We start from the raw sequence: 9,671 nt of genomic DNA, 5'->3' as shown, positions 1-9,671 counted from the left end.
AATATGAAATAAGTACAGAGCAGCTACTCAAAAGGACTTTGAAAAATCACAAAGATACACATGAATGCAAATACTCAAAACAAGATGCAATAACTTATAACTTCTCATGTTCTCCTGGGAGATTGTTTCATATTCTAATGTTTAGATCTCAATTTGTGAGACTAGAGTATTTTACATTTCATCTTGGCTCTTTCCAGGTCTGTGTCGTTCGGCAAACCAGGTCAGGGCTTGCCCTTCTACCTTGATAGTTATTATCCTCTCCCATGCAGAAACTCCCCTAATGACCAGTCAACACAACCAAGGAATCCCAGGTTCTCTATTTTTTTCAAACCCTTCAAGGCTGGTCATGCCTATCTAGAAATATTAGGTTCAGACTAATTGATATTCAAGAGAAACACAACTTAGAATAAGAACCTCCAGGCTCAGCTCATCTAGCCAAATCTTTTTCTTAGCTACTACATACCAACAGATGACCTGCTGCAGGAATGGAAGAAGGAGCAACATCTTCTGTCATGCCTTGATAGGAAGCCAAGTATGAGAACTATTGATGAGGTTTAGGTTTTGGGGTTCCCTTTCAGGGAACCAAATGATGAGGTTTAGATTGAAAGAATGAAAATGAGATTAGGGTTTCTGATGGTCAGGGAGTTAAATGATAAGGTCTAGTGGCAGGTTTGGGGTTCAGGGAACCAAATGGAGAGGTTTGGCTCCCCTACACCCTCTTGGGATTCAGCGCCAGGGTAGGGAGTTTTGGGGAACCCCCTTCTGGCAGCGCAGAGATTCTCTGTAAAGGAATTTACAAACTGGAAAAGGCTAGACTGATAAAAAGAGGTTTATTATAGGCATTGGGAAGTCAGCTTTTACTATGCAAGAATAGAAAGGCTGAATTCCTTAGTGGAGGAGTTCTGGCAGAGAGGCAGAGAGAAATCCTGACAGAGAGGCATAAAATCTCCTTAGGGAAATAGGTGAGGATAAAGAGAGGGTAGCACTGGAAGAGAATATTATTCCAATGGGCAGTGGATTCCTTGGCATGGCATGGCATGACATAGCATGGCATGGCATAATTAGAAGCTCTGCAAGGAAATGAGTTTAAAATTGGCTCTTTCATAATAGGAGCTTTGGCTACAAGCTAGGCATGCTCCGTGGAGGCTGAGTTAGTGGGTGGAGTTGAATTGAATAGAAAATTTCTGGGTTGGAATTCTTTTAGCTCAGGACTGAACCAACCCCACCTAGATAACAATGAAACTGTTTATCTTGTTTCCCTCCAATGGGGTCCCTCACTGAGGCAGAGTTGAAGGAGATTTTCTCCTTCAAGGAGTTTTAGAGTTTCAGGGTACCTTCTTCACTATTTGCCATATATTTCAGAGATGGAAAGTAAGTGAACTGATGATTGATCCTTTTAAAATTGATGGAGTACTCCACCAGTGCCATCAGAGGCTAAGGAACTAACAAGGGTATTTCTTAATTATTTCAAAGCCCATACTGAGGAATGGAGAAATATATTAATATGTCAGCTATTTCTTTAATTACTAAAATTGTAACATTAATTGATCAATTATCTATAAGGCTCTATTCATCTTTTTCCATATATATATATATATATGTATATATAACAGATTAACTTTGTAATTGATGATAATTTAAAGAATTAAATAGTTATTTAATACATTGTAGCTGTCTGTGGAATCAGAGAAATATAAATGCAAGTGCAAGTCCTACCTCTGATACATACTAATCTGTGACTTTGGGCATGTCACTGTTTTACGCAATTCTCTAAGACTATAATACACCTGAATTGGTAAAGTATGTTTCCTAACTTAGGAATTCTCTATTTCAATAAAATAACAATTAAATCCTTAGCCCTATCTGAAAATCTCAATTATACCAAGAATATGTCTAAATTGTTTTTATTCTTTGATCCAAAGATTCCATGGCTTAGGCATATATTATAAGGAAGCCAATGACAGAAAGAGAAGCTTCATATACATAAAAATGCTTATAGCAACTTTTTGAAGTAGTAAAGAATTGGAAGCAAAATAGAATCCCATAAGATGGAGTATGACTAAAGAAACTGTGGTACATAAATGTATGGGACATTACTGTGCTATTAATTCAACAAAAGCAGTGGCCCCAAGGCAAGATGACTACTAGAAGACTTAAAGTTAACAGATTAGAACTGTACTCTAATCATAAAAATGGGAAAGGGACCTGTATGTGCAAGAATGTTTGTGGCAGCCCTCTTTGCAGTGGCCATTAACTGGAAACTGAGTGGATGCCCATCAATTGGAGAATGGCTGAATAAATTGTGGTATATGAATGTTATGGAAGATTGTTGTTCTGTAAGAAATGACCAACAGGATGATTTCAGAAAGGCTTGAAGAGACTTACATGAATTGATGCTGAGTGAAACGAGCAGGGCCAAGAGATCATTATATACTTCAACAATAATACTATATGATGACCAATTCTGATGGACCTGGCCATCCTCAGCAATGAGATGAAACAAATCAGTTCCAATGGAGCAGAACTGAACCAGCTATGCCTAGTGAAAGAATTCTGGAATATGACTAAAAACCATTACATTGAATTCCCAATCCCTATATTTTTGCCCACCAGCATTTTGGATTTCCTTCACAGGCTAATTGTACAATATTTCAGAGTCCGATTCTTTTTGTACAGCAAAATAACGGTTTGGTCATGTATACTTATTGTGTATCTAATTTATATTTTAATATATTTAACATCTACTGGTCATCTTGCCATCTGGGGGAAGGGGTGGGAGGAAGGAGGGGAAAAATTGGAACAAGAGGTTTGGCAATTGTCAATGCTGTAAAGTTACCCATACATATAACCTGCAAATAAAAGGCTATTAAAAAAAAACAACTGTACTCTAAGGTGAACAGTGTGTTGTTAACTTGGAGGGAAAGCTGAGCCACACATACTGTTAACATTCAATATACCAATTAAATCTTTTCTCAACAATCCACTTCTTCTCTTCAGAGGCAGAGTTAATATGGCAGAGAGATGACACTCTCTGTAACCTCCTCTAACCTTGTTTCAAACCAACAGCAGATTAAGTCTCTAAACTGGTTTTGAAGTCAAAGAATCAATAATATTTGGAGTACAACACATTTCTAAAGAAAGATACTAGAAGAACTTTAGAACAGATCTGTTTCAATCAGGCAGGGGGGACAGTCTGCCAAACCCAGACCACAGAATAAGGAGACGGGGCAAAAAGCTGGAATGGAGAGTTGGAGTGTTGTAGCTTCCACGCACCTGGGAATCTTCTGTGAGCCTCTTAGGTCGCTCTGTCCTGGTTGCAATCAGATGGTTTGGCAGATTTGCCTTTTGTAAAAGGCAAATTGTAAACCATTGAACCGGGGAAGAACACTGGACCTAGCCCCTATTATCCAGCACTGGAAATCAATCAGCAGAACTGCCCAGGGCAAATTAAAGCAGCTGTCCATCCTTTGCATTGAACACACCTCAAGCCTTAAAAAAAAAAAAATAAAAATAAAAGAATAAAAAACAAAAAAAAAAAACTCTCATCATAGACAGCTTTTATGGAGAAAGAGAAGAACAGACTTCAAATCCAGAGGTTCCTAAAGGCAAAGCAATTCCAGAAGAACCTCCAAAGAGACATGACCTGGTCCGCATTTCACAAGGCTTTCTTGGAAGACTGCATAAAGGATCTTGAAAGAGAGTTAGAAGAAAAATGGAGAAATGAAATGAGGTCACTGCAAGAAGAAATAGAAAAAAGGAAAAAGAATGCAATGAACAACAAAAAAATTTTAATTGGCCAATTGCGAAAGGAGCTAAAAAAGGTAATTGAAAAAAATAACACACTAAAAATTAGAATTGAACAAATGGAAGTGAATGGAAGACTCAAGAAGACTTCAAGAATGTCAAACAAAAACAACAAAATGAAAAAATAGAAGAAAATATGAAATATCTCCTAGGAAAAACAACTGGCCTGGAAAATAGATCTAGGAGAGACAATCTAAGGATTATTGGGCTTCCTGAAAGCCATGATGAAAAAAAAAAGAACCTAGACATTATCTTACAGGAAATCATAAAAGAAAACTGCCCTGATATTTTAAAATCAGAAGATAAAATAGCCGTTGAAAGAATCTACCAATCACCTCCTAAGACCCCAAAATTAAGTCCCCAAGGAATATTGTGGCTAAATTTCAGAACTATTGTACCAGGGGCAGCTAAGTGATGTAATGGATAGAGCACCAGCCCTGAAGTCAAGAGGACCGGAGTTCCAATCTGATCTCAGACATTATACTTTCTAGCAGTGTGATCCTGGGCAAGTCACAATCCCAATTGCCTCCAAAAACAAACAAACAAACCCTTAAAACAGAACTATTATACCAAGGAAAAGATATATACCATCCAGAAAGAAACATTTAAATACTGAGGAGCCACACTCAGGATTACCCAGGACCTAGCAGCTTCTACCTTAAATGATTGAAGGGCCTGGAATCTGATATTCTGAAAAGCAAAGGAACTGGGATTATAGCCAACAATAAGCTATCCAGCTAAAATGAGCATTATCTTTCAGGGAAGAAGATGGACATTCAATGACATAGGTGAATTTCACTTATTTCTAATGAAAAGACCAGAACTGAACAAAAATTTGATCTCCAAACACAGAACACAAGAGAAGCATACAAAGTAAAAAGGAAAGAACCTTTGAGAACTATATTTCTGTTATACGTATACTTAGAGAATGCGGGTATAATTCAATTTTATTATGATAATATGAAAAAGAAACTAGAGGTGGAAAGGGGATCATACTGGAAAAAAAAGGAAAAAGGAGGGAAAATAAGGAAAATTACATCCCACAAAGAGGCAAAGAAAAAATATTATAATTGAGGTAAAGAAGGGAGAAGGATGAGCATTGTATGAATCTTACTCTCATCAGATTTGGCTTTAAGAGAGAATATTAGACATATTTGCTATCATAAAGAAACTTGTCTCATCTTATAGGGAAAAAGGAGGGAAAGGGGGAAAAGAAAGGGAAAGATTAATAGAAGAGAAAACAGAAGAATTAGGAGAAAGGTGTAAAAGGGGGGGAGGGGCTCTAAAGGGGGAGGACTGTTTGAGGGAGATAGTCATCAAAAGCAAAATATTGGTGAGGAGGAAAGGGGAATAGGAAAGAGAAAAATATAATGCAGGATAAATAAGATGGCAGGAAATGCAGAATTAGTTATTTTAACTGTGAATGTGAATGGGATGAACTCCCCTGTAAAATGGAAGCAGACAGCAGACAGGATTAAAAATCAGAATCCTACAATATGTTGTTTACAAGAAACACATTTAAAGCATAGTGATACATACAGAGTGAAGGTAAAGGGCTGGAGAAGAATATATTATGCTTCAGGTGAGGAAAAAAAAGCAGGGGTAGCAATCGTGATCTCAGATCAAGTAAAAGCAAAGATAGATCTGATTAAAAGAGATAAGGAAGGAAACTATATCTTACCAAATGGTACCATAGATAATTGAGCAATATCAACACCAAACATGTATACACAAAGTGATATAGCATGGAAATTCCTAGAGGAGAAGTTAAGAGAGATGCAAGAAGAAATAGACAGCAAAACTATAATAGTGGGTGATCTCAACCTTATTCTCTCAGAACTAGGTAAATCAAACCACAAAATAAATAAGAAAGAAGTTAAGGAGGTAAACAAAATGTTAGAAAAGTTGGTATGATAGATCTTTGGAGAAAATAAAATAGAGACAGAAATGAATTAATTTTTTTCTCAGTGATTCATGGAACTTATAAAAAAATTGACTATATGTTAGGGCATAAAAACCTCAAAATCAAATGCAGAAAGGCAGAAATAGTAAATGCATTTTTTTTCAGCTCATGATGCAATAAAAATCACATGCAATATAAGGCCAGGAGAAAATAGATCAAAAAAACTAAATGATCTCATCCTAAAGAATGAATGAATGAAACATTAAATCATAGACACAATTAATAATTTCATCCAAGAGAATAACAATAATAAGACAACATACCAAAATTTGTGGGATGCAGCCAAATCAGTAATAAGGGGAAATTTTAATATCTCTAGATGCTTACTTGCATAAAGTACCAAAAGAGAAAATCAATGAATTGGGCTTGCAATTAAAAAAGGCTAGAAAAAGAACAAATTAAAAACCCCCAATCAAATACCAAACTTGAAATTCTAAAAATAAATGGAGAGATTAATAAAACTGAAAGTAAAAAAACTGTTGAATTAATAAGTAAAACTAAAAGTTGGTCTTATGAAAAAAAAATAGATAAACCTTTACTTAATTTGATTAGAAAAAGGAAAGAGGAAAATCAAATTGTTAGTCTCAAAAATGAAAAGGGAGAACTTTCCACCAATGAAGAGGAAATTAGAACAATAATTAGGGGTTACTTTGCCCAACTTTATGTCAATAAATTTGATAAAGTAAGTGAAATGGATGAATACCTACAAAAATGTAGATTGCCTAGATTAACAGAAGAGGAAATAAATTAAGTAGTCCCATTTTAGAAAAAGAAGTAGAACAAGCTATTAATCAACTCCCTAAGAAAAAATCCTCAGGACAAAGAACAATTAATTCCAATACTATATAAACTATTTGAAAAAATAGGGAACGAAAGACTCCTACCAAATACCTTTTATGACACAGACATGGTACTGATACCTAAACCAGGTAGGACGAAAACAAAGAAAGAAAATTATAGACCAATTTCCCTAATGAATATTGATGGAAAAATCTTAAATAAAATATTAACAAAGAGATTTCAGAAAATCATCATTAGGATAATACACCATGACCAAATAGGATTTATACCAGGAATGCAGGGCTGTATCAATATTAGGAAAATTATTAGCATAATTGACTCTGTTCAGCAATAATTGACATAATTGACATAATTGGCTTTGTTCAACAATGAGATGATACAAACCAGTTCCAATTGTTCAGCGATGAAGAAAGCCATATACACCCAAAGAGAGGCCTGTGGGAACTGAGTATGAACCACAACATAGCATTTTCATGCTTTCTGTTGACGTTTGCTTGCATTTTGTTTTCCTTCTCAGGTTTTTTTTTTTTTTTTTTTTTTTCTAGATCCGGTTTTTCTTGTGCAGCTAGATAACTGTATGAATATATATACACATATTGGATTTAACATATATTTTAACATATTTAACGAGTATTGGACTGCCATCTGGGAAGGATGGAAGAAGAAGGGACAAATTTGGAATAGAAAGTTTTGCAAGAGTCAATGCTGAAAAATACCCATGCATATGTTTTGTAAATTAAAAAAAAAAAGAATCCACTTCTTCCTCTTTACAAAATAAGGATTATAACAATTCTAACAGGAAAGAAATTCTCTTCATCCTGTATTTTCTTAGTTTGCTCAAAACATCAGTTAACATTCTCTCACTACCAATACCTTAAGAACTTTACAAAGGAAGGTTTTTAAAAATGGCTTATGGAAAGGGATATTTATTGAAACTAATGTTACTATCTATTCTTGGTATAGCCAAATTAACTCACTTTCAAACCCTTAGATGTATCATTCACCCCCACTAACTTTGCTTGTGCTGCATTCCTGAAATGCTCTCCCTTCTCAATTTTTGGCGTCTGAATTTCTACCTGTCCTTTAAAGCTCAACTAAAATCACTTCCTTCAGAAGACATCTCTGTTCTCTTTGTTGAAAAATATAGAGAACTCTAATGTATCCAGACCACCATAGTTCATTCAGGGATTTGTTTTGTAATTATTAATGTATTTGTGTGTATATAAATTATTATACTTACACATAAGAGTATGGATCATACAAATCAATCAGAAGTATGACCTTAAGGTGAACAAAGCCATGGCATAGTCACTGAGCAGATAAATCAAAGATCTTATATTTGGTGTGAGAAGTCCTTGAAAACCAGTGGATGACATAAAGTGATACTCCACAGAAGTTGTACAAATATTGGCTGTGGGGATTCTATCATACTCCATAGGTCTTCCATAAAATAATAAGCAAGATATGCACCAAATTCTAGTATCTGGCAACAATAATCTGGTCAAGTCCTTAGAGGAAATTACTTGGAGTAATGGCTTGGAAGGGGGAGGGAAGGAGAAAGCCTCTGATTCCTTCCAAGCTTTTTGATCCCAGGAGGATTTTGTAAATTTTTATGGTAGTAATATTTAGAGTTCTCACTGGAATCCTAGCAATAACCCCAGAAATTTCAGCAGTCTGAAGTGCTAAAGAGAGGAAGAGGTACCTTTCTAGGGGTTCTTTCTCTCTCCCTCTCTTCCCTCTTCTCTTCTCTTCCTCTCTGTTAGAACTTATAGTTTCATTGTTGGTAAAGAACTTCCACTGATGCACAACAATAACTCCTCTGTAATTTATTAGACCTTTAGAGTAACCTGAGTTACTCAGAAGTTAAATGAAATAACAGCTAGCATGTGTTGGAGAAAGAACCTGAATCCAGGTTTTTCTGACTTCAAGGATTGCCCTCTAGCCAAACTATGTCAAACCACTTATTTATATTTTTTTCAATATAAAGGACCATTCAGCTATTGCCTAGACCTAAATCCAGAGCTGCAGCAACACTGGTATCCTTCTGGCCTTTTATTCTTAGGGCAGTGAGTGTCTAAAGTTTTATTTAAAAAGCCTTTTTCAAGGGAATACAAGATTAAGAGATGGTCCCATTATATTGGGATTTCTTTCCTATTTTCATTTCTAGATAAATCTATTATCATATTTCCTCCTGTTATTCAGTTCCTTTTCCTCATTCATTTCTACCATTAGAATGTGATGTCTGCTAGCAAAACAGCTGAGGAAGGAAGGAAAAGAAAATGGAAAGATATTAACTGAATGTAGAATTCCAGAGAATAGCAGAGATAAGATTTTCTTAAATGGGTAATGCAATGAAATAGAAGAAAAGAATATATTGGGAAAGACGAGATTTCTTCAAGATGAATATTGAGGGAAAGGTTCATGCAAAAATGTGCAGAAGACAAAAACAGTAGGGATTTAACAGAGATTATTTTAAAAGTGGCAAGAATGCACAAAAGAACTATACAAGAAAAATCTTAACATTGATAGCTATGATGACGTGGTTACCGTTCCAAAGTCAAACATCCTAAACAAAATCAAATAAGCCTTATTGCTAACAATAATGCTAAGGTGGATGTGGAATGCCCGCTGAGCTATTTAAAACTCTAAAAGATGGTATTAAAGTGCTGCACTTAATATTGCCTTCAAATTTGGAAAACACAACAGTGGTCATTGGAAAAGATCAGTTTATGTCCCAGTATTAAAGAAGGGCAATGCCAAGGAATGTTCGATTTACTGAATAATTGTACTTATTTAACAGATCTGAAAGCTAGGCTTCAGCAACGTGTGAACCAAGAATGAACCAAGAATTACCTGAATAGTAGGTTATTTTTTGAAGAGGCAGCGAAACTAGAGACCAAATTGCCAATATTCACTGAATTGTGGAGAAACAGGAGTTAAAAAAAATCTATTGCTTCATTGACCAAATTTTTAACTTGTGTGAATCACAAAATGTGACAAATCCCCAAAGAGATGGGAGTACTAGATCATCTTACTCAGTGGTTCTCAAAGTATGGTCTAGAGAATCTTGGGGATCTCTGAAATCCTTTTAGAGGGTCTACAA

Source organism: Sarcophilus harrisii, chromosome 5, assembly GCF_902635505.1.
Source record: "Sarcophilus harrisii chromosome 5, mSarHar1.11, whole genome shotgun sequence".
NCBI lineage: Eukaryota > Metazoa > Chordata > Mammalia > Dasyuromorphia > Dasyuridae > Sarcophilus > Sarcophilus harrisii.
This window is presented reverse-complemented; position numbering follows the sequence as displayed.